Source organism: Acipenser ruthenus, chromosome 6, assembly GCF_902713425.1.
Source record: "Acipenser ruthenus chromosome 6, fAciRut3.2 maternal haplotype, whole genome shotgun sequence".
NCBI lineage: Eukaryota > Metazoa > Chordata > Actinopteri > Acipenseriformes > Acipenseridae > Acipenser > Acipenser ruthenus.
The window spans coordinates 4,468,032-4,492,629 of record NC_081194.1 but is presented as its reverse complement, the minus strand read 5'-3'; the positions used below and the strand labels follow the sequence as shown (position 1 = coordinate 4,492,629).

At 38.4% G+C, this 24,598-nt stretch overlaps 1 pseudogene; it reads left to right on the top strand.

Moving 5' to 3' along the window:
• Window positions 1–6,551: 6,551 nt before the first annotated feature.
• The window catches only part of LOC131737360 (ankyrin repeat and SOCS box protein 3-like), a 33,589-nt pseudogene continuing 15,542 nt past the window's right edge, over window positions 6,552–24,598 (top strand).

The following is a 24,598-nucleotide window of genomic DNA, read 5'->3' as shown; positions in this document are numbered from 1 at the left end:
GTCTTCAAAAGGCAGAGACTTGACTTCGACCAAACAGCAATCAGTGCATGGACCACGTCAGCTTGCAAGATCAAGCTGAACGGTATCGAATAGGGTCTTGAGCTGGGCTTATATAGGATTTTCCCTCCATTGAATACACCAGAAGTCCCAAGTAAATCTAATCATCACTTGGTCTTGAAATTTCAGTAATGCTTTATATTGCGTGGCATAAATTAATATTAAATAGATATGCAATTGCATATTAAATTAATGTTAAACTAATATTTAATAAATATGTAATAGCTGGTTTCTTGCTAAATGTTAACCAAATGTCGATTGAAAATGTAATTGCATATCACGTCTATTTATATTACGTTTTGTTACCCTTAAATATGTAATAATGTCCCATTGTTTACATGTTTTTAACTGAAAATACAGTTAATCTGACTTAAATGATAATGGAAAGTAACAAGGAATAATTGAACATAAATTTAGTATCAATTGCATATCTATTTAATATTAATTTAACATTAATTTAAAATGCAATTGCATATCTATTTAATATTAATTTATGACATGCAATATAAAGCCTTCCTGACATTTCTTATCTTTGAGTTAATGATACATTCTAGAAGGAGCCGGTCAGCTCCTTTTTTAAAAAATTGGTTGGATAGAACTTCTTGCCAAAAATATTGGCACATGATTTCATAGCTCAGTCAGGTGGACCAGAGTTCACAGAATCCTTGCTATAATACAATACAAGTTTATATATGTAAAAGTAGATGTTGTTTATAATATGTAACACCAGCTCTATTTGATTATATTAACCTGGGTCAAAAAATGTATGTCCCTCTTAGCAACATATTATGTTACCTTTTTCAGTGTGTTGTCAATGGGCCAGTTTAACTTCATATACAAATGTGTGGGACGAAGACTGTAGAAGTTTATCACAAGCCTTTGAACAAGCATACAGTGGTCAGTTCAGTTATTTTCATTTCAATTTAAGCTATAATAAACATGTTAAATATAATAGCCTCATATTAACTTGTACCATGCTTGGACTATGCCTGTCCTCTCTCTGTTTCTAAAAATTCGCCTGCACAAGCAGGATTCAGACACCTTGTTTACTTGCCAAGGCTAGTGTTTTAATTAATATGAAACTCCACTGTAAGCACTTTAACAAATTCACCGCATGAAGTCATTTTTTGGCTCTTCAACATCATCTCAAAGAAAGTCGCTACCAACTTCCAAGAGTTTATACACTCTAATAAGAAAGGCACACAGACAAGCTTTTTTTCTAACATTAACACTTGTTGAGTTTTCTTAGTTCAAATCATTGTAACCTGTTCAGAATTTGCTGCAATATTATTTATGCTGGTTTATGTTCTTTAAAACACAGTAAAATGATTACATTATTCTGACAGTGTCGGTTAGTACTGAACTCCTTTCGTTTTTAACTGTAATATGTTCTTTCAACAATAATAATGTTATTTTGACTGAACTAAGCCTAACCCCTTTTTTTCTTTTCATACAAAATCCAGTTGAAGCAGGTGTTGACATCCAATTTTTTGGTGTTGATTAATATGAGACACTACCGTAATCATTTTCTAATACTCCTACCTTCTGTTATCCGAAAGTAATGAAAGTAAAGTAACAAAAGAAATTGGCTACTTTTTCTCATAAAACTGGAATATGCTAACAAGGTCTCCTCATAAGAGCCTGCCAAGTTTGACTCCTTCCAGCAGATGCTTTCACAGACTGCTAATAATATTTTCTACTGGTTTTACATTCTTTGAAACACCATTACAGTCATTACAATATTAATATTGTTGCAGTTTCACAAATGTTCAATCTGTATCCCAAAGATCAGCCTGCATCCAGGAAAGACTTCAAACTGCATTGGCAGTAGTTAATTTCTGCATCTTTAGTAGCTCACAGCTGTACCACTTGTAGATTTCACTAGGTGTCACTGTGGCACAGAGCAAGTATTGCATTTGTGTACCTGTGGTGTAAAAAATTATTTCATGACCTGTAAAGCATGAATTGAGATACCATGTGCAACTGGATAGTCCCAAAACAGACTACATGCCCCGCTGTCAATGTTAATTATTTCTCAAGAAGCAATATTGCTCCAGTAGCTTATTGGTTTATACTTCTTGTGTCTACACAGTATTTATTTTTCTCATCATGCAGTTTTAACAGCAGGTGAAATATTTGATGTGTCTCATAACACTATTCTTTTCTGATTACTGATTGTTGTTCTGCAACAAAACAAACCCTGTTGCTGTCAAGGCACACACTGGAAAAACAATTTATGTGAAAAGCTCCACTTTATAATTTAAATTATGTATTGCAGTATCTAATGGTGTTGACACTGGTCACGAAAATAATTTCCTCTTAAAGCAGGTCATTCTGCATTTAATTAGACCTGAAGGCATTTAATTTTGGGCTTATACTGCTGTCAATGTTTTTGTTACATATATTTAGTGTGTATAAGGCTTAAATTGTGTTATGTAATTTTGTGTTTATTATTTTTTTTCTTATTACATTGAGTGCATGGATTGTTTTCTTTTTCCGATACAACTTTATGTATTGAATATTTTACGTTTCTGTACTTGTACTGTGGAAAATGTTTTCTAATTAATACTTTTCACATCCTAAGATATCTTTGGAAAACAGTACCACAAAAATAATAATAATAAAAAAGAAGTTTGTCTTTATTATTTATTTATACTTTTTTGTCACCAGTCACCAAGGTACACAGCATTCAAGTTTTTCCAAGGACAGAAGGTATTTGTAGTGTCAGGGCCTGCTGGATGAAAGCACACACCCCTGTTCTGGAACAGTGCAATACCGGCTGTGCAGCTCATTAATAGTTTCTGAAGCAGCAGAGGTGACTAGCACATCGTGGCTGCTGTTTGACTCAGCCTGCTGATGCTATAAAGACTTTTAATAATGAGCTGTTCTTCCTCCCAGCCAGACATGAAAGGCCAGTAGGAGGAATCACAAGGACTTTAAAGATAGAACCAGTTTCGTAACTGATGTATATAGAGGTCAGGATATAGAGTGGATAGAAAATAAGAAATGAAGCATTTCACCTTTTTTATTTTTTTTAATTTTAGAATGACCAATTATTATTCTTCCCCCAATTTGGAATGTCCAATTATGTTTTTTCTCCTCACTGCAGAGCACAGGCGTTCCGACAGCGTGTGAGTCTCCGCTGGTCTCGCAAGCCAGAACTGCTTTTATCCAGAGCAGAGGTGGATGGGCTACTGACCCCAGAAGACAGAGATCAGCCCTGCTTTTTATCCACTCTGAATGTGCTCAGTGTCTGGCTAGTAGGGTTCGCTATTGCACAAGGAGGAGACAGGCTCCCTGCCGGTTTCCCATCCCCCACTGTGGGAGCGTCGGAGCCAATGTGACGCCCCCTTTGGAGTCCCCAGCAAAGTTCGGCCTCTGCACAGCCTGGACGCAAACCGGCACTGTCCAAGCTGTGTGACTCATCCTGCGCTTTAACTGGATGAGCCACTCGGGGGGGGCCCCAGCATTTCACCTTTTGAACGAAGTATTCCTACAGTAGTAAAAATAATGACCCAAAATCAACTCTGCTTTTCCACTGTACAACCAAGTCATGCCGGGGCTGTACCGAAATTGGGTAGAATTTATGTCCATTTGCTTCAAATCATCAGAAATCTGGGAATAAACTTTCTCATTTCTGACGCACGACTCCAGATTTTCCTGAACACTTCTATCTGCCCACAGAGAAACTAGAGCCTGCACTTCCTCAGTGTCCCAAGGCTGGACTTTTCTCTCATCACACTCGCTACCTGCCATGTTGTTTGTTTCAGGAGTGTATTGACTGATGCAACACAATGACGAAAATCCTTGACCCCGCCCCTGGCCAGGCTTGGCTCTGAGCCAGATTCAGATGTCTTGTGAGGCCGGAGTTTCACGGTTTGGTTCTCGCTCGGCTTGACAAATATCCATTGGGGAACCACCCATACCCGTACTGTACCGAGCCCTCACGGGTCGCATGTGCCAGTGGAGAAGGGGTATTAGCTTTGTGCTGCAGCACATGATGTGGTAAACCGTGAACTCTGCCGGCCCCGCCCAGTCTACATCAACCCAGTGGTTCTGGAGACAGAGTTGATGCGGGGTCTGCCACTGTTGCACATAAGACCAGTGCATAAAAAACATGAACTGGATAAAATACAGCAATGCCTTCACATTGTTATATAGACGTATGCAAAAAACATTTTTATAGTTTGATATACACATTTTTTGGCAATGTTATTATACTTTTTTTGTTTTTATTGTATGCAACCTGTTGACATTTTCATTTCAGTTGTTTACTATTTGACCATGTGGTGAAGTTGGTTAAGTTTTATAACAACAGGTTCAACAACTGGTCAATACAATCCCTGTAGTTTACCCCCGGGTACCTAAGGTAACATCATTTATATATGTTTTATTGTTAAAAAACATATGTCCACAAGGTTGAAAATATGTATAAAAACAGTTTATTATTTTTACTCTTTTGCATAGTTTGCAGTTTTACAAAATGGGGAATTTTTTTTTTTTTGTCATTGACTGAGATTTTCTGAAGCTGAAGCTCAAGCTGTTCGGGGGCTGATCAGCGGTTTTGCTAATATTGACACAAGTTTTATTTTGCTAAAAGCCTTTAAGATGAGGTGGCTGGGCCTTTGTGCGTGGTTCACTAATATTCACGATCAATAATTAATTTGCAGTGGTGTCCCACTGGAGGTAATGGCTACTTCACACACTTAACAGATGTTCATTTGAATGGCTGGCTATCGGGACCAGCAGCGAAGCATTGAGATACTGCTATTAAGATCCAGATTTTGTTTGGACAGAAAAAACACATAGTATTTCATAACATCGTTTAGAGATGAAAGCATTCCTGGTTTTGCTAATCTGTTTTAAAAACGAGGAATGTGTTCCACCTCTGTATATTAAATGGCATCTTGGTGAGCAGCAGTATTTTTCAGACTTGTGTTAGAGAAATATCCAGGTTACAAGGAGTTTTAATGAATACAGGTCTGCTCATTAAAATGCTGTTCGGCACAGCTGCACTGCTATGCTATTTCTGTCTCATTATAGTGCAACCCACCTATAGCAGTCACTCTGGGGACTGCAGTAAAAAATACATTTTAAAAAAACGCCTTTATAGACGAGCAGGCTTTATATCCAGGCCGTTTCATATTAATGTAAATATCTGGCAGTGAAAATAAAAATGGATAAAGGAGTCTCAATAAAGGGGTTCCATTTAATTTTATGGAGTGGGAGTGTTTGGGAAAACACCTGCAAACTGTATTTAACGAAAGTACTGGGTGTTGTACACACCTATGGGGACATGTATGAAGTAAAGCAAATCCAGAAGCAATACAGAAGTGAATGGTCTGCCTTTAAAACAGGCATTACCAATCATGAAGTGCGCTTATTCAGTGGTGGTGGTTTAAAGGGGTAAAAGGCAGTACTTGACAAGGCAGGAATTAAGTTTTCTGGACAAAACTGTCTTCGTGCTGGAAGGACTGTTTTACAGAGATCATCTCCCATACCATTTAAAATGCCACATTTCTACTGTCCTGCAATGTGCACATCTTAGTGTGTTAAGCATTCACAATGCAGGCCCTATTGCATCAGGTTACATCTGCTTTCAGGTTGATGAAGTCAGATCTTGAATAAGTAAAGAGAAGCATGTTTTTCTTTAATTGAATTGTGCTGAAGTGGACTCTGCATTGCATTTTGTTTTCAAACACTTGTTCTCTTGAGAAAGGTATGCAAGCCATAGCTGGCTCTTTGTGCATTATATATATATATATATATATATATATATATATATATATTTTTAAATTCAGATGCCAACCATCTCCCTGTTCTCACACAAGCTGCACCACCCTGAGGCAGTTAATGCTTTTTACATTCCAGCCTCTCTGACTTACCAGCTGCTGTGCATTGTCTCATCAATGCATCAGAGCAAATAAATAAATTGGGTTCCCTTTCAATAATCTCTAAATAGTGTAATTTCTTACAGAAATAACGGCATCCTTTAACTTGTTGTTGCTCCAGCTGGTGTTCTTACTGGATTGATTTTAACGGCTCTCTTCTTAACCATGCAACGCTTATTGGTACAGTCAATCACATGTGGTACAATGCAGAAAGATGTCTGTACTAAAGTTGGTTCACAAGTTCAAGGGCGGTGTTATTGCAATCTGCTGCAGTTTAGTTTTAAAAAAAATGGTTAATTACATTTTTTTCTAAGTGTTTTACTAAGAACTGGTGTGAGGGTGTGACTCTGTGTTTTAGATACTGTCCCAGAAATGTATTTTGTTCGGTGCTTTTTTTGTGTTGTGTGAGAATAAAAAGGCAATGGAGTGTCAGTTACTGTTTCGTAGCTGTTAATTGTATTTTACATGTGTAGGCTTTGTTTGGGGCTGCAGCTTCAAGATGGATTGCTATGTACACATTACAGTTCTTGTTTGTATGTATTTGTTATAGTAGGCAGCCACACACTGCTGAGTTTGGCTTTTACCAGTCCACATGAGCTCAGGATGTGCGTAAGAACAAAAAAATAAACAGCATGTTATTACATCCATAACTTAGTGCTCGCATTGTGCTAAGATGTGCAGTAGTACTAAAAATAAACACGTTTCAGTGAGAAGTCTTTTTCAATATTGTGTTGATTTGGTGGGACTTTATGCTTTCTCTATCACCATGGAAATCTCTTGTTAAAACGAGGATGTAACATGTAATGAATTGTTTTCTAGGGTTTTTCTGATATTTGAAGGGATTGTTAGTAAACAGAGCTGACCAGGAGTCTCAAGATGACTTTGGAATCACACCATTGTTCGATATGGAAAAGCTGAATGCCTAAGGATGCTTGCAGAATATGGTAGGTAGACTAAGGTATCACTACGTTTTCATAGCTTAAAAGTAGGAACAAATATGTGTTTACAGTATGTTAATTTACTTTGTTATCAAATCCATATAAACAGAAGTAAGAAGTCTGTCAAAGTCAGCAGCAGCAGAGATGCTTTGCAGCTTCTTTTATCATATAACGGAAGTTCTAGCCAGCAGTAAATTATATTCATTTTCTTATAATTTATTATCACATTCATTTAAAACGTATGTTACACAAATGCATGTCATTCTAAATGGCTGGTTTTATATCTCAGCGATTTACACAACTTTAACATTGCATGAGGGGTTGATTTCCGCATTGTGTTTATTGGAAACAGAATTTAATGAACAGCTATTAATTTACTGTAAAGTTTGCTATTGATCACCTAGCTGTGTTTACTGGCATATTGAGTTATTGCAGCGTCCTTCCAAAGAAAAGGACATTGCAGTACATTGGTATTTTTTTTCTGTGTGTGTAATTGTTGTGCATACAGAAGATGTAATACATTTTACTGTACGCATATATGTGGGCTTGGATCCTGCACAAGTCTTGCTACAAGCTTACTGTATGTCTTCTTTGGTGAGAATGTTATTGAAAACCATATCATAACATGTTACTTACAAATATGTATGGATATTGTCAAGTAATCATTGTGCACATCCTCAATCCAAGGTGGTATACAAGCAATATTTGGTAAAATACCAGTATAAGTAAAGCAGTATAACTCAGATTTGTCATTCATGTTTCATCGTTTTAAAGAGATACAGTTGCCTCATTGTTCCTGTGGCAAAGTGGTAAAGACGTGCAGGTGAGTGCAGTGCAGAGCAGAGTAATCACACAGACAACGTTTGAACAGGTGCAATAAATAAATGTCCAGAGCCTTAATGCAAACCTGCAAATAAGTGTTGGAAGTGGTACAGCGGCGTGTATCACTTCGGTTTGTAATCCCACGGGTTTGACCCGCAACCCAAAGTCCCGTTCCGTCACCCACACAACACAGACACAATTAGACAGTGCGTGATTTTAGTGCTAGTGGTGAAAACAAAGACATTTCCTGTAGTGAAAAGGTGAGTGGTGAAATCCGGGTTTTTCGCTGGCCTGCGGCTGCAGCTCCGGATCGTGCTCGGTAATCTTCAGTGACAAATACACACAAGACACACAGTGTTAATACACAGACACGAAAACACTCACGGTTTATTCACAGTACGGGCTCCTTCTCGGTTAGTTAACTTAACCATATGCAAAGGAACAGATCACTCAAGCCATGCCCCCTATTTATACCCTCGCCCATGACCCCGAGGTTAACGAGCGCATCCGCGCCTCCAGTCCTCGGATGCCACGCCGCTTACCGTCCGGGTTAGTGAGCTTGGGTGCCGTGGCTCCGCCCCCTTCCTAAATGACCGACTTCCATCTACCCTTCGGAATAAATTGTCGTGCCATTTAATTAAGGGTACTCTGTTCCTCTTGCACCGTGCCCTCACATGTCGAGAGGGAGATCTAACACCAAGAATCATTCGATCTCTGTCACAGTTCCTCAATGTCCTGTTTTGCATTTATTTGGTCACTATTTCTCTGCCAAAGTCCCTAATTGTCTTGTGCCCAATGCAGATCTATCCATCCCTACAATGGGAGGTAATTGGTATTATTATTATTATTATTTATTTCTTAGCTGACACCCTTATCCAGGGCGACTTACAGTTGTTACAAGATATCACATTATTTACATACAATTACCCATTTGTACAGTTGGGTTTTTTTACTGGAGCAATCTAGGTAAAGTACCTTGCTCAAGGGTACAGCAGCAGTGTCCCCACCGGGGATTGAACCCACGACCTTCCGGTCAAGAGTCCAGAGCCCTAACCACTACTCCACACTGCCTATCATTTAATGACAGCATCAAGTTGCATTATTATTATTATTATTATTATTATTATTATTATTATTATTATTATTATTATTATTATTATTATTATTATTATTATTATTATTATTATTATTATTATTATTATTATTACTACTACTACTTAGCAGACACCCTTATCCAGGGTGCCTTACAGTCATAAACAAAAATACATTTCAAGAATCACAGTACAAGTATTAATACAATTAAGAGCAGTAGTGTGGAATAGTGGTTAGGGCTCTGGACTCTTGAACAAAGGGTTGTGGGTTCAATTCCTGGCAGGGGACAGTGCTGCTGTACACTTGAGCAAGGTACTTTACCTAGATTGCTCCAGTAAAAACCCAACTGTATAAATGGGTAATTGTATGTAAAAATAATGTGCAAAAAATAATGTAATTGTATGTATAACATAATGTGATATCTTGAAACACTTGTAAGTTGCCCTGGATAAGAGCGTCTGCTAAGAAATAAATAATAATAATAAAAGAAAAATGCAATGACTTAGGTCAAAAATACAATGACACTTCCCAAGGTGTGTTTCAGGAACTGGCATATACCCTATGTTAACTTACCAGTAAGTGTTTTTAATTTCCAGATATTGTCATGCCAACAGTTAAACACAATTACATCAGACATTAAAATGGTTAACAATATCACCTTTCATCATTGACCCATTTGATACAGATTTTATGACAAAATGCAAGCCCCTTTTAATTACCTGGTGACAGAATTATTGCTTGAATCTCTCTCACGCTCTCTCTCTCTCTAGATAGTTAGATAGATATATCAAAAGTGGTGAGAACTGCACAGTGACCCAGGCCTCCCTCTTGGGAAGGAGTACCAGTCCTCAAAATAACCAACCTAGAGGAACAATGACAATTCTAACACATGGATCTTTCTGCCTAATTGAATTGTTCTCATGTTTCAGGGGCCAATGTTACTTGTCAGGCCAGCGACAATGCTACTCCTGTTTATCACTGCTCAGGAAGGTCACCTGGAGTGTGTGTAGCTGCTGTTATCCAATGGGGCTGATCCAAACCTTATACATGGGAACATTGGGGTGTATTTAATTGAGTTGTTCAACTAAATAGTAATTCAAAAGCAGTGTCTTAAGGGACTAGATATTTGCTATTGATTTCAATGATGGTGGTAGTAACCCTTATAAATGTTCATCAAAAGCATAGCCAATAATAATAAAGTATAGTGAAAGTATGGTACAACATAGGTAAGCATTGTAAAAACCATACAGGAATGGTAAAGCATATTGAAAAGAAACATTGAAAACCATGACAGACTATAGTAAATCCATAGTATAACCATGGGAAAAGCATGGGGGAACTTCTGATCAAAATGTAGATTGGGATACCAAGATATTAGTAAGCAAGAGCTATACAGTGCCTTGCGAAAGTATTCGGGCCCCCTTGAACTTTGCGACCTTTTGCCACATTTCAGGCTTCAAACATAAAGATATGAAACTGTAATTTTTTGTGAAGAATCACAAGTGGGACACAATCATGAAGTGGAACGAAATTTATTGGATATTTCAAACTTTTTTAACAAATAAAAAACTGAAAAATTGGGCGTGCAAAATTATTCAGCCCCTTTACTTTCAGTGCAGCAAACTCTCTCCAGAAGTTCAGTGAGGATCTCTGAATGATCCAATGTTGACCTAAATGACTAATGATGATAAATAGAATCCACCTGTGTGTAATCAAGTCTCCGTATAAATGCACCTGCACTGTGATAGTCTCAGAGGTCCGTTTAAAGTGCAGAGAGCATCATGAAGAACAAGGAACACACCAGGCAGGTCCGAGATACTGTTGTGGAGAAGTTTAAAGCCGGATTTGGATACAAAAAGATTTCCCAAGCTTTAAACATCCCAAGGAGCACTGTGCAAGCGATAATATTGAAATGGAAGGAGTATCAGACCACTGCAAATCTACCAAGACCTGGCCGTCCCTCTAAACTTTCAGCTCAAACAAGGAGAAGACTGATCAGAGATGCAGCCAAGAGGCCCATGATCACTCTGGATGAACTGCAGAGATCTACAGCTGAGGTGGGAGACTCTGTCCATAGGACAACAATCAGTCGTATACTGCACAAATCTGGCCTTTATGGAAGAGTGGCAAGAAGAAAGCCATTTCTTAAAGATATCCATAAAAAGTGTCGTTTACAGTTTGCCACAAGCCACCTGGGAGACACACCAAACATGTGGAAGAAGGTGCTCTGGTCAGATGAAACCAAAATCAAACTTTTTGGCAACAATGCAAAACGTTATGTTTGGCGTAAAAGCAACACAGCTCATCACCCTGAACACACCATCCCCACTGTCAAACATGGTGGTGGCAGCATCATGGTTTGGGCCTGCTTTTCTTCAGCAGGGACAGGGAAGATTGTTAAAATTGATGGGAAGATGGATGGAGCCAAATACAGGACCATTCTGGAAGAAAACCTGATGGAGTCTGCAAAAGACCTGAGACTGGGACGGAGACTTGTCTTCCAACAAGACAATGATCCAAAACATAAAGCAAAATCTACAATGGAATGGTTCACAAATAAACATATCCAGGTGTTAGAATGGCCAAGTCAAAGTCCAGACCTGAATCCAATCGAGAATCTGTGGAAAGAACTGAAAACTGCTGTTCACAAATGCTCTCCATCCAACCTCACTGAGCTCGAGCTGTTTTGCAAGGAGGAATGGGCAAAAATTTCAGTCTCTCGATGTGCAAAACTGATAGAGACATACCCCAAGCGACTTACAGCTGTAATCGCAGCAAAAGGTGGCGCTACAAAGTATTAACTTAAGGGGGCTGAATAATTTTGCACGCCCAATTTTTCAGTTTTTTATTTGTTAAAAAAGTTTGAAATATCCAATAAATTTCGTTCCACTTCATGATTGTGTCCCACTTGTTGTTGATTCTTCACAAAAAATTACAGTTTCATATCTTTATGTTTGAAGCCTGAAATGTGGCAAAAGGTCGCAAAGTTCAAGGGGGCCGAATACTTTCGCAAGGCACTGTAAATGTGATAAAATAGGTAACTAAATTCATGTCAAAGCAACATGGGCCAGTCAACCTGCAGTGAGGTATAGGAAAGCTAACTCAAAACTGCAGACCAGTAAACTTATCAAATGTGACCAAAAATATGTGACCCTGTGACGCTGTTTATGGTCTATAGTGTTATTTTTTTTATTTTTAGTTTTTTTACAAACTCCCTCAAATTACGTCCTCACGCTGAGTGTCCATCCTCTCCACACAACAAAGCAAAATGACGGACAAACCCACATCTCCACCTCCTGGACAGCGATTTTGTGACGTAACAGAAAATGAAACAAAGATGCTGCAAACACTAAAAAACTTTGCCTTCAGTGTTTTCTAACTTCCTAAATTTCAAACAAATCCAACTCGACGATGTTAATAAATACGACGTTCACAAACTCAACAGACTCCTCTGAGAATTCTGTGCCGCAGTGAGAAAGTCAGACGGATAGTTCTATGCCAAAAAAACGTGGGGGCTCCCGAGTGGCGCATCCAGTAAAGGCGCTCCACGTGGAGTACAGGATATGCCCCATAGTCTGGACGTCTCGAGTTCGAGTCCAGGCTATTCCTTTGCCGACCGAGGACGGGAGCTTCCAGGGGGTGGCGCTCAATTGGCCGCCCCCTGGAGCGCCGCCCGGGGGAGGGACGGAGGGCTAGGTCGGCCAGGGTGTCCTCTGCTCACCGCGCACCAGCAACCCCTGTCGTCTGGCCGGGCGCCTGCGGGCTTGCCTGTAAGCTGCCCGAGAGCTGCGTTGTCCTCTGACGCTGTAGCTCTTGGGCGGCTGCATAGTGAGTCTGCAGTGTGAAAATAAACGGTCGGCTGATGGCAAACGCTTCGGAAGACAGCGTGTGTTCGTCTTCGCCCTCCCTAGTCAGCGCAGGGATGGTAGCGGTGAGCTGAGCCTAAAAATAATTGGCTATTCCAAATTGGGGAGAAAATAATAAAAAATAATTGGCAACGACTAAATTAAAAAAAAACAAACAAACAAAAAAACATTATTAATTATTGTAATTTAAAACGTACTTCAGATGTTATTTAAATGTAATATTTATAAATTCTCATGTTCATGGTATTTATTGATATTTTGTATTTGTTCTGTAATAGCTATTTTTAAACAAAATATATAAAAACATATTTAGTGCACAACTTTGCCTCACTTACTTTCTTGACTTAAACAAATATGGACTGCAGACCTCAGCTCAATGTGGGAAACTAAAGGCCCCTTGGGAAGAACTATAATTACCTCCAGATGGACCATGTGGCTTCAGGCATTACAGTCCCCTGTTGGTAACTATAGTTCTTCCCTCGGGGGCCATAGTTTCCCACTATGAGCCTCTCCAGTCCATATTTACTATATGTAAGTGTATGTCCGTTGTTATTTATTTCGAAGTATAAGACACTAATAACTATTTTGTCCTAGGTAGTCTTTCTGTAAAATTCCGTAGTGCTTAAAGAGTTAATTGGTTAACAAGTGTATAGAAGAGTAAATCCCTAGTACCTTGAGTAATAAATGTATATTGACAATGGAGAGAGAACTATTTGCTGTGCATTTGTTTTATATGTCAAAAAATGTTTTTGGTATGCTTATTAATAGGAATTAGGTTTGATACAGATATGAACATGTAGTAATTGTTGTCTCTGAATACATGAGTGAGTTGAGTTTAATATGTAAGCTTATATTCCAACAGCATACTGGAGCTGCTGATCCCTCTCACTGATCGGATTGGTGATACAGGAGAAGAGAAAGTGAGCCCTGTGTATTCCATGGTGAATGGAGGTCACAAGGAATGCTTGAAGATGCTTCTGAGAGGGCTACAGCCCCAATGCCCAGGAATGCTCAATGTTCAATTGCTTATCACTGCTTTGTATTGCTATCGCCACACAGTAAGTGCCACAAATGTTAAAAGTTCAAGGGCTTGTAGCTTCCAATGTCATTCCAATGTCATTTAAATGCTTTTTGCAATCATTACGCTTGTCCAATGTTGAGTTTTTATTCATTTAATAAGAAACTTTATACCTTTTATTTAGGATGTATTACTGAGTGTTTGAAGTTATAGGTACAGCTTCTGTCTCAGAGCTTTCAGGAAGAATCATTGACGTTTAATTGAAATGTAATGATGTACCATTTAAAGTGAAGGCAGATAACTAAATGATTCCAGAAATCTTACCATTTGTGCACATCCACTTGTTATATATGTCTCAATGTGCAGTTATAAAAGAGGCATGTTATTGTCAGCACACATATTTTAAATGAAAACGATAATATCTGGTACTTTCCTAGGTTACATTTCTGTTTGCAACCCATTCTTTCAGACACTGTTGCACTTTCTTGGTCATTTAACCTGGATTATCAAATTGTCCCCACCCCATCGAGGGCTACTTTTCTGTCATTTTACATCCAGCTGCTTTCCCTATTGAGTGGCATGTTTTCACCTGCTTTGACCCAGAAGACAAGTGGCGAAATGGCCTAGGAAGTGCATGTGAAAAGGCAGGGAAAACTTTAGTAGTGTAGCACCAGATTTATTTTTCTTTTTATTATCATTTTTCTAAAACGTCTTTCAAAACTGCACATGTTCGACTTAAGTAGCTGATGAAAGTGCAAAAAAGGGTTATGGAATTATCTTGTACTACAATGATTTTAAGAGGGTTCCTGAAGCCTTGTTTCTGTTTTTGCATCAATGCATGGAGCTATTATGTTAAAATATGCTGTACTATAATGTACCATGAGATCCACGGAGACCTTGCAGGTGTGAGGCTCTAGGACACCTAGATTAGCTCAGTTTGTTGCTGTACGCTCCCATGGGAAGGCATGCTCTATAAAGGAAATCCCTGTAAAATATAATTGCAATTACATTTACTAGACACTTGAATTAGGTTTGATAAGCATTCTCTATCTGGCAGGAGCTTGCTTTTGGATAGGTAGGAAATGAAGAGACCTTTGGGAATCATGTTTCCCATTAGTTCACTTTTATTGTTTTCATTTAAGGTGGTCTTTTTAAAATGGAAGTGGCAGACATTTTAGTAGCTTAATTTAAATTACCTAAATGGATTTAAATGAGTTTTTAGCTGTGACAGGGAGGTAGCCAGGCTGTCTGTGTCTTCATGTGCTGGTATGTTGATGATTAAACTGCTTTCTACAGACCATATCTGTTTAGATAAATCAATTTAATAGAAAGAGATTCCCAAGTTTTGGTGATCAAGTTTAAATATTTTTTGTATTTGTGAAAAATCTGCACTTTACCATTGAGCTATCGATTTTAAATGAAAGCAACAGTGGCTACCACAGTGGCAGAGTGTCTATGCCATGCCACTGCATATATTGTTCTTCACTTGATGCCATTCATTTAAGGTAACACGTCATATCATAAAAACATTTGAGATTCCATATTTCAGGCTTATGCAAACTAACTTGGTTCTGGTTTCTGGGTGACAGATCAAAGACTTTTCAGATAGCTTCTGATTTGGTGTGCAGTACTTTCTGTATGGACATCTTCACAAATTACTATATGAAAATGTTTCTCCAGTAAAAAGTAGAGAAGGAGGGTCTGCAATCGTCCTCTACAAGCTCTCCCAGAATCGAAATCTGGCAATTTAATTTTTGTGTGATTAACGTAGTATTGAGCTGCTCAATAGCCAGTTCAGTTTTTTTTTTTCCTTTTTTTGTTTTGTTTTGTTTGACGAATGAGGTAGCAAAATGTGTTTGTCTTTTTTGGGGGGTACTATCCATTCGCTACTGTGATCCAGGCTTTAATACTACTCATAGTTTAAAGAAGTCAGTAGGAAAATAGATGTTAAGGACCTAAGAATAATAAGATCTGGAGGTCTCAGCTGGATTCCACGGCAGTTACAGTGCTCCCTCGCTATAATGCGGGTCTCGAGGGACACACAATATGAGCTTTATAACCGAAGATCGTTATAAACAGGGGAGGGGGAGGGGGTGGGGGGCGCTGCGGGACACATAACACACATCTGACGAAAATACAAAATAAAATAACTCCCTCTCTATAATGCACATATAGTGAAGTAAAAATGTGAACTCTCCATGAATTAACCTTGCATAAAGCACCATGTAATCAATGCTATATTTTTTACAAAAAAAGAAAAAAAAAGGTAACATTCCCACTTGTGGATCATTTTAATTAGCAGTTTTTAAACTATAAATAGCCTGGCTTGTCTGTCACTTCAGTTTTAGTGAGAAGTTGTTTACAGTTTGAACACCAGTACTGTATTTACTGTAGAAATATTGCATGAATCTCTAGTATAGGGAATTGGGGGACCTGCTGTAGGAGCGTTATATCTGAGGCGCGTTATAACCGAGATCCTTATAGCGAGGGAGCACCATATTGGTTTCTAACGGATCAGCTTCTGTTCAAAAACTCTTAAACGAGGGTTTAGAAAGAGGGCACAGAACAGAGTAACAAATGTAAAAAAACAGTGACTATGTTCGTTGGGGGGGGGGGGGGGATTCAAGAAAGAAAGCTGAACCAAATTGTATTAAGCAACCCTGACACATGTTGTACATTCTCTAATGGGCACTTAAATATTTAAGATAAGGGGATTCAAAGTGTCAGTCTGTATTGCAAAGACTGAACGTTTGATAGTGTGTTTGTTTTGTTTTTAAAACAGCTAAGCATTCAGTATAAGCCAGTAATGTCTAAATGAGGATTTTTTTTTCTTTTCCAGTAGATGCAACAAGTAGATTTAATGAATCTATTTTCTTCCTGTGAAGTGTGTTCAGTTTGTCAGCCAGTGCTTGTAATGGTCTGAGTTTAATATGTCACTAAAACATTTCACATGTACAGCAAAGTTAGAATAAAGGGATATCTAGAAAAAGGGGACGAGTTATAAAAACATCTTTACTGTATATAGCTGATCCCTGATTGTGAAATGTTTTAGTCAGATAGTTTTCTTTATCAATGCCTTGTTAAAAAAAAAAAAAAAAGGAAAAGCCTTGCGTCTGGGAGAGACTACTGTGTTTCTTGCATGCTAAGTCCCTGGACAATGCATTTTTAACACTGGTACATACAGATCAAGCCTTTGTCACATTTATGACCGATGATGAATTCCGTATTGCCTCTTACCAGAAAGCAAAATGTTTTTTTAAAAAAAGATCCCATTAAAGCACAGTGAGTCTGTTGTGCTACAGATGGCTTGCTTGGTGAAGCGAACGTGTGGAAACGTGGCTAGACCAGCTTCACTTCCCAAGCATCTATTTTAATCTAGTGGCCATGGTTACCCAAAATATAAAAAAGTGCTACAAACAAATTGCTACCCTAATGAAGATTTTTTTTTCATGTTTTGCATTTTCAACAAGGAAAACCATAATATTTGTTTCCACATTTTGACTACGTCTAACTCTCAATCTATCAAGAAACTAAGCACATAAGTAGAAAGGCATTCAAATAATTGTGGCTATCCTAGTTTTCCCATTAAGTTTGGCCCTGTGAGTCACGATAGTTAATTTATATTACCTTGTCAGGGGCAACTACTGTGACTGTTGTGTAATTGGCTGCCATACTGGTGTAGGCCTTTGAAAAACCTGACAGTTAAAGTTTCATGACTGTGTAGGATTTGTTGTACTTATTTTCGTCAGGCAGAGATAATAAACCAGGCCACTTCTTATCTGAAGAACCTGACGTTTTGATATTTTTCATAAATTATCAACCTCAGTGAAGCCGTTGCAGAATGCTGCAAAAGCATTTTTATTTTTTTCTGAATTTACTGCTTTTACGATGGCAGTCTATTTTCAAGGAAACACAGGGCAAAGGCAATTTTGTTTTGTTCTTCCCAGACAGAGAGTAGAACGGTGTTGGTTTTACTGTTACAGCCAAAGCCTCCTCGGCCTGGATGGACATAACTTTAAATTGCTGAGTGCCAAAAACGAATTGAAATCCTCAATTGCTCATGCAGCCACGTATATCCAAGTACCAGTAACTGGCTTAAGTATTTACTGCAAGTCGTCTCCCATATATTATTTATGTAACATTGCAGACAAAAACAGCAACACCTATGGCACACTGCACTGAATGACTCAGTTTTCCTCCCAGTAATTTGCTTAGAGAAATCTGCAGAGAGCCCTCAGCACTTGTGCTGCGTTAGGTGGAAAACTGAGTATATTATGAAAAGAAAACAGAATCGAGTAAACACTAATTTTTTGTTTTGTTTTGGGAAATCTTATAATGGGCTTTTATGACTCATGATCCTCGGGAGCTGACTCGTCAGCAGTCTCCACTGTCGATTAGCCAATGCATAGCATGGAAGGGGCCTTAAAGGCACTCCCAGCAAAGGAAAGGAAAGGAACGGAGGCAGTAGGCCTATACCAGTGCAGGAGAATAGAGGAGGACTGAGAAAGGTTAAAGGACTGAAGAGGGCAAGTTGAAAAGGTTATGTTGCTTTTAATGTTCAAATTCCATTATACTGTAAATGCAGCTTTATTTGGATGGAGCATAGACTTATGTTATTAAACACTCCACAGGCACAGTTCAAAGGAAATATCTGCTCACATTTTCTTTCTTCATACTTGTATAACGCAGTTTTCTCTTATACATTATTGCTTTTTCTGTTGGATTTGAATTTGTATTTTATTTATTTTTATTTATTTTACTCAACAGCTTGGTTTACATCGCCAAGAAAAAATGGCGTAACACTTACGCTGGTGCGCAGCCATAACATAACCTAAAAAGGGCGGATTGAATCACCTTTTTACACTTAAAAGAAGGACATTTCTAGCATTATGGTAGGAAGAATTGGCTTCAGCAGTCAAAGTGGAAATAAACTTTAGAAACAGAACAGTAAAGGCTGCTGTTATGCTGGCCACTTACAGCATTTTACCACTAGATGGCATGTGTTCTGTACATAAAAGCCTGAATTATAACATGTGACAAACATGTGGCACTGTAGGTTAAAAATACAATTGTCATGGAAAACCCCTGTGTTAAACAGCCTTGACTTGTGAAAAAGAGGTAGGCCATGTGACTGGATCGCATGGCTAGGAGCAGACCATTCATAAACTTTCAGCTCTCAGAAAATATCTGAAACAGGTCAGCCAAAACATTTATTAGGTAATAACTACAATTATTGTACAGTAGCTGTTCCTGGCTGTCACCTATTTGTAGGGTTTTAATTGTGGTTGGTTTAATACCACATAGCCTACATCTGACCCTAAATAAAGAGAAAATAGCATCAATCATTTCCAGTAACATGATCGACAACAACCCTTTCCGTAATAAGCAGTTGTTTTTTAACTCCTACCTTGTCATCTAGTAAATAAGCATTTACTAACCTCTGATTTAATGTTTTTAGAAACTGTTGAGAAAAACGCTGGTGCGTGACAGCCGATCAACTGCGTTATCCTCCATTTAACGCCTGCACAAGACATGCGCCAAAATAAAACAATAACAAAATATATTGTGTTTCTTACCGCCAAATGGAGCTTTTCTATGCTCTTTGACATCGGGGCTCTTTGAATTCTCTTTTCACTTGTAGAAATCCATCCTCCATCTTCATCGACACCAGCGCTACAGCAGAGGCTTTTTAAAACTGCAATTGCATTTCTATCACTTGGTATCTTTTTACTCATGGGGACCAACCCAGTGTACTCCACAAGATGATGCTGTAACATACTGAGCAGAAAGTCAGGACATTTGTATTTTAAGCTTCCTGAAGGAAAAACAAACAAACACTGCCTGGGCTTTTTCTTTTATTCTAACCTGAAATGCATTGGGGCTTTACAACATAGTGCAGGGCTCCTTTTGAACCTTGTGTCACTGAAGAGAATTTTCAGTGTCCCAGTATCATATGGCTGGCCCCATAAAAACAGAGACTGAATGCACAGTAATGCTTTCTTGTAAGTACATAAACAGTAACTGAATGAACATTTAGTTAATATTGACGTACTTGCGTGAAATCAGAAACACTATGCCACCAATATTTTCAGGAGGCTTACAGGAGTCCATCGTACAGTTTGGTTCACATTTCCTTCATTGTTTAATTAAATTAACATATTATGTCTAAGGATAAACCAAAGCGGACACATTAGAGGTCCAGTATCGCAGTGAGTGCTTTCTTGCAGAGCGAATTCAAAGCACTGATTTGCTGGTTAATGTGCGCTGTCCAATCAACTGAAAGACTGCACTCTCAGCGACTCCATACGCACACCCTCCCCACCCGAAAGTGACAGACACGTACAACACCTAATGAGTAACTGTGTTTAATCCGATCAAAAGGGGAAGCCTGTGACTGAGGGCAGATCTAGCCACTACAGGTTGCTATCTGCCTAGAGCAGTTGTTCCCAACCTTTTTCAATGTAGGGACAACCTTGGTGTTTGGATTTTTCCTGCAGACCACTTGCCACAACAGCATTTTGAAACTAATTTATATGTATATGTATATGTAGAAAGTAAAGTATTTATATAATGTACCTAACTTAATGAGATTCCTGGGCTTGAATCTTCGCTACAAGTTCATTAAGGAATGTTGTCATTTTACTCATTGAAAGTTGCTGATGGCAAAGTTCCTGTTTCTTTTGTTTAAAAAAGTAATTTGTTTCACATTCTGAATGCTTTATAGATAAAACAGAGTCTCAATTTTGTAGGATTAAGAGTTTAGTTTGACAAAACCTCCTGACAAATAATGCACTGGGGCTTGGGTCGCCCTTGGATCCAGTAAATGTAAATACCAGTGCTGGTCCTCGTAACCGTTACCTCGTGCAGCAGATTTATCTATCCATTTCTAATGCAACTTATTGCTCTCACTGAGCCGCCAATTTCGCTCGACGTACATATAAAAAACACACCAGAATACGAAGATGAGATGAGTGGGAAGCAATTCGAAAAATGTAATTACTGGAGTGTACAGGATGTTACATACCACTTCAAAACATGCCGTCATAATGTTTAACAGTTATTTAGTTAGTATTTGTTTCACATAGAAAGCTGTTTCAGTTAATGGTGGCTTTGAAGATGATTCTTGCTATTGTATCAAAGGGAGCTGTAATATTAATTTATAAACACACCTGTAATAAAAGAAAACAGATAAAAGTAGGAAAATACATATCTTGTAGTTATATATTATGTAGTTAACCCTTTTACGGACCATTCGTTTTTTCAGTGGGATGCTCCCCTGGGACCAGGTTTTTTTTTGGCTGTAGTTGACTCTCTTATAAAAATTCACTAAAAATCAGTTTTTTACATTAGCATCTTGGAATTGGTGCCCTTTTTTCAGAACTCTCTGGGGAACATCATAAAGTACTTCAGAAACCATATAAATGTATCTCCTTTTTTTCAACGCGACATTTAGTTTTTTTTATTTATTTTTTTTAAAACGTGAAGCATTTTTTTATTATGTATTGTGCTTAGAGATACATGTATAAAAACCTGAGTGATTGCAATGACATAATGGACACTACTACCATTGGCCTAGAGGATTACTCCAACGAGCACTGTTAGTGCAGAGGCAACCATGCTTCCATAGGGTGGTGGTTGATATGAACCAGGTGTAAAGATGCAGAGTGCAGTATAGTAGTGTTACACCATGACTGCTCTGGCTCAGAACTAGAGATGGCTGTCTTTAGATTGAGTCTGCACAGCGAACAAGATGTGCAATTCATTTTCATCAATTACAGTGTGAAAAATAAGCTTTTTTGAGGGAAGGGGGGGGGGGGGGGTGTCTTGCCTTTTTTGACCCATAGCCTGCTACGTGCAGAATCAAGCAGCTGTGAATTGTCAGCAGCCCACGCATGTCAGTATCATGTAATAAGCGAGGTGTTTCAATTTGTAGTAGATACCGAGCGATTAAGTTTGATCAAATTACATTTTAAAAATAGGAATGCTACTTTAGCTCTTAATGTATACTGTCTGAGAGACCTGCATTTAAATGTGCACCACACATTCTTGATGACAGTTGTAACATTAAGTAGCAAGCTGCGCTAAGAAATTGAGCATCCATGTCTTTGATCGACAGCATCACAAAATTGGTATTCCAGAAATTAGAACCCAAGACAGTTTACCTGCTAGGCCAGTTGAGATGTTGCTTCTCGTTAACACAGAAGCATCTGTTTTCCCATAATAAAAGCGATAACCTATAGCATGAGAAGGTACAGCAATAAATATAATATTCAAATCAATGCAAATACAGTTTATCTTCATTGCTATGATTGCATTATTTAGAGAAACATTTGGAGACATTTTCTGTACAGAGGAACAAAGGGGTAGGGCTCTGTCATGCTGTGCTGTAGCTGCAGATTCTCTCTGTACTGTATTTTCTCAGAGACACAGTGTATGCCTCTTGGTGGTGCTCTTAACACAGCTCTAATCTAAACCAGAACCTCTGGGTCCCACAGCAGATTAGTGTGGGGACAGGGCTGCCAAGCAGAATTAATGGGAATTAGTGTTTTATTCACACAGTTTGAATCTGATATGCACATTCCAGTTTGTCCCACAGTTTCAGTTGTGGTCAGGCCATGTCTTATTGTTGTAACTACATGTATTGGTACATTTACACCCATTATGATTATAATTGATTTTAACAATTGATTTATTTGCATGTACTGCTTATTCCAACTTTTTGCACATGGACATGTTTGAGAATTAGACCTGTTAAGCTGCATGACCATGTGATTATATGCATGTTGAAAACATTTTTTTTTTTTTTTTAGAATGCATAAGTGTAGTAATAGCAATATCATAACGGGGAATACAAGTAAGCCAAGACTAAACTCCACAGTACTATATTCTAGGTCTTTTTCTCAGGGGTTGGATCAATGTAATTTCCCAGAACAACTCATTAAGAACATTCTGTTTAAAAAAAACACATTTCTGACAATGCAAATAATTTACTGAAGTTTACTATTTAATTTCTTTGTAACAAATGGAAAAGCCTTGTTTGTTTGTGTGATGTTTTGGGTTGCTATGGTTTTCAAGGATTCCGCAATCTGTCAGACAGGCATGGTCATGCCATCTGCAAGGAATTTGAAACTGGCTGTCAGTCTGCGTCTGTTCAGGGAGTAGAAAGGCTCTGCCTTGAAGAACTGGGAAATACAAATTCTGTTGGAACTAAAGTTAACGAAATTGGAATCTCAGGAGGAGGGAAAGGAACCCTGTCAGGCTGAACTGCTGTAATTTATGTCAGGGATTCAAACCTAAAGAATGAGTTTAAGCAACGCTAATTATTTCTGTGTGATAGTTGTAAATATGCTAAAGCTGAGCCCCGCGGGCCGGATCTGGCCTGTCAAGAATTTCCCCCTTCCTCCTTCCATGCGGTCCCCAGCAAGACTTTTACAGAGAAATAATCTGGGCTTTAACAAAATGCCTTCTCTGCGACTGCAGGTTCAGCTGTCATTGTGGCACTAGCAATGTCAGCTGCATGTTCACTGTGCTCTTGGAAACGGGAGATGTTTATATATTTAACAGCTTATTCTAAACTCTTGCATGCAAGCAAGGTGAAATGGACTTTTTAAATTTCCAAACATCACTTTGAGTGTCATTGGTTTTTGGGCTGTTTTACAAAAAAAGTTTAACATGAAGTATATCCAAGTTTTCAAAAGCATGAGAACATAAGAAAGTTTACAAACGAAAGGAGGACATTTGGCCCATCTTGCTCGTTTGGTTGTTAGTAGCTTACTGATCCCAGAATCTCATCAAGCAGCTTCTTGAAGGATCCCAGGGTGTCAACTTTAACAACATTACTGGGGAGTTGGTTCCAGATTCCCACGATTCTCTGTGTAAAAAAGTGCCTATTTTCTGTTCTGAATGCCCCTTTATCTAATCTCCACTGTAACCCCTTGTTTCTTTTTTCAGGTCGAAAAAATCCCTTGGGTCGACATTGTCAATACCTTTTAGAATTTTTAATGCTTGAATCAGATCGCCGCATAGTCTTCTTTGTTCAAGACTGAATAGATTCAATTCTTTTAGCCTGTCTGCATATGACGTGCCTTTTAAACACAGAATAATTCTGGTCGTTCTTCTTTGCACTCTTTCTAGAGCAGCAATATCCTTTTGTAGTGAGGTGACCAGAACTGAACAGTATTCTAGGTGAGGTCTTACTAATGCATTGTAAAGTTTTAACATTACTTCCCTTGATTTAAATTAAACACTTTTCACTATATATCCAAGCATCTTGTTGACCTTTTTTATAGCTTCCCCACATTGTCTAGATGAAGCCATTTCTGAGTCAACATAAACTCCAAGGTCTTTTTCATAGATTCCTTCTTCAATTTCAGTATCTTCCCATATGGTATTTATAATGCACATTTGTATTGCCTGCGTGCAGTACTTTACACTTTTCTCTCTTAAATGTCATTTGCCATGTGTCTGCCCAGTTCTGAATGCTGTCTAGATCATTTTGAATGACCTTTGCTGCTGCATCAGTGTTTGCCACTCCTCCTATTTTAGTATCGTCTGCAAATTTAACAAGTTTGCTTACTATACCAGAATCTAAATCATTAGTGTAGATTAGGAATAGCAGAGGACCTAATACTGATCCCTGTGGTACTCCACTGGTTACCTTGCTCCATTTTGAGGTTTCTCCTCTAATCAGTACTTTCTGTTTTCTACATGTTAACCACTCCCTAATCCATGTGCATGCATTTCCTTGAATCCCTACTGCGTTCAGTTTGAGAATTAATCTTTTATGCGGGACTTTGTCAAAAGCTTTCTGGAAATCTAAATAAACCATGTCGTATGCTTTGCAATTATCCATTGTCAATGTTGCATCCTCAAAAAAGTCAAGCAGGTTAGTTAGACACGATCTCCCTTTCCTAA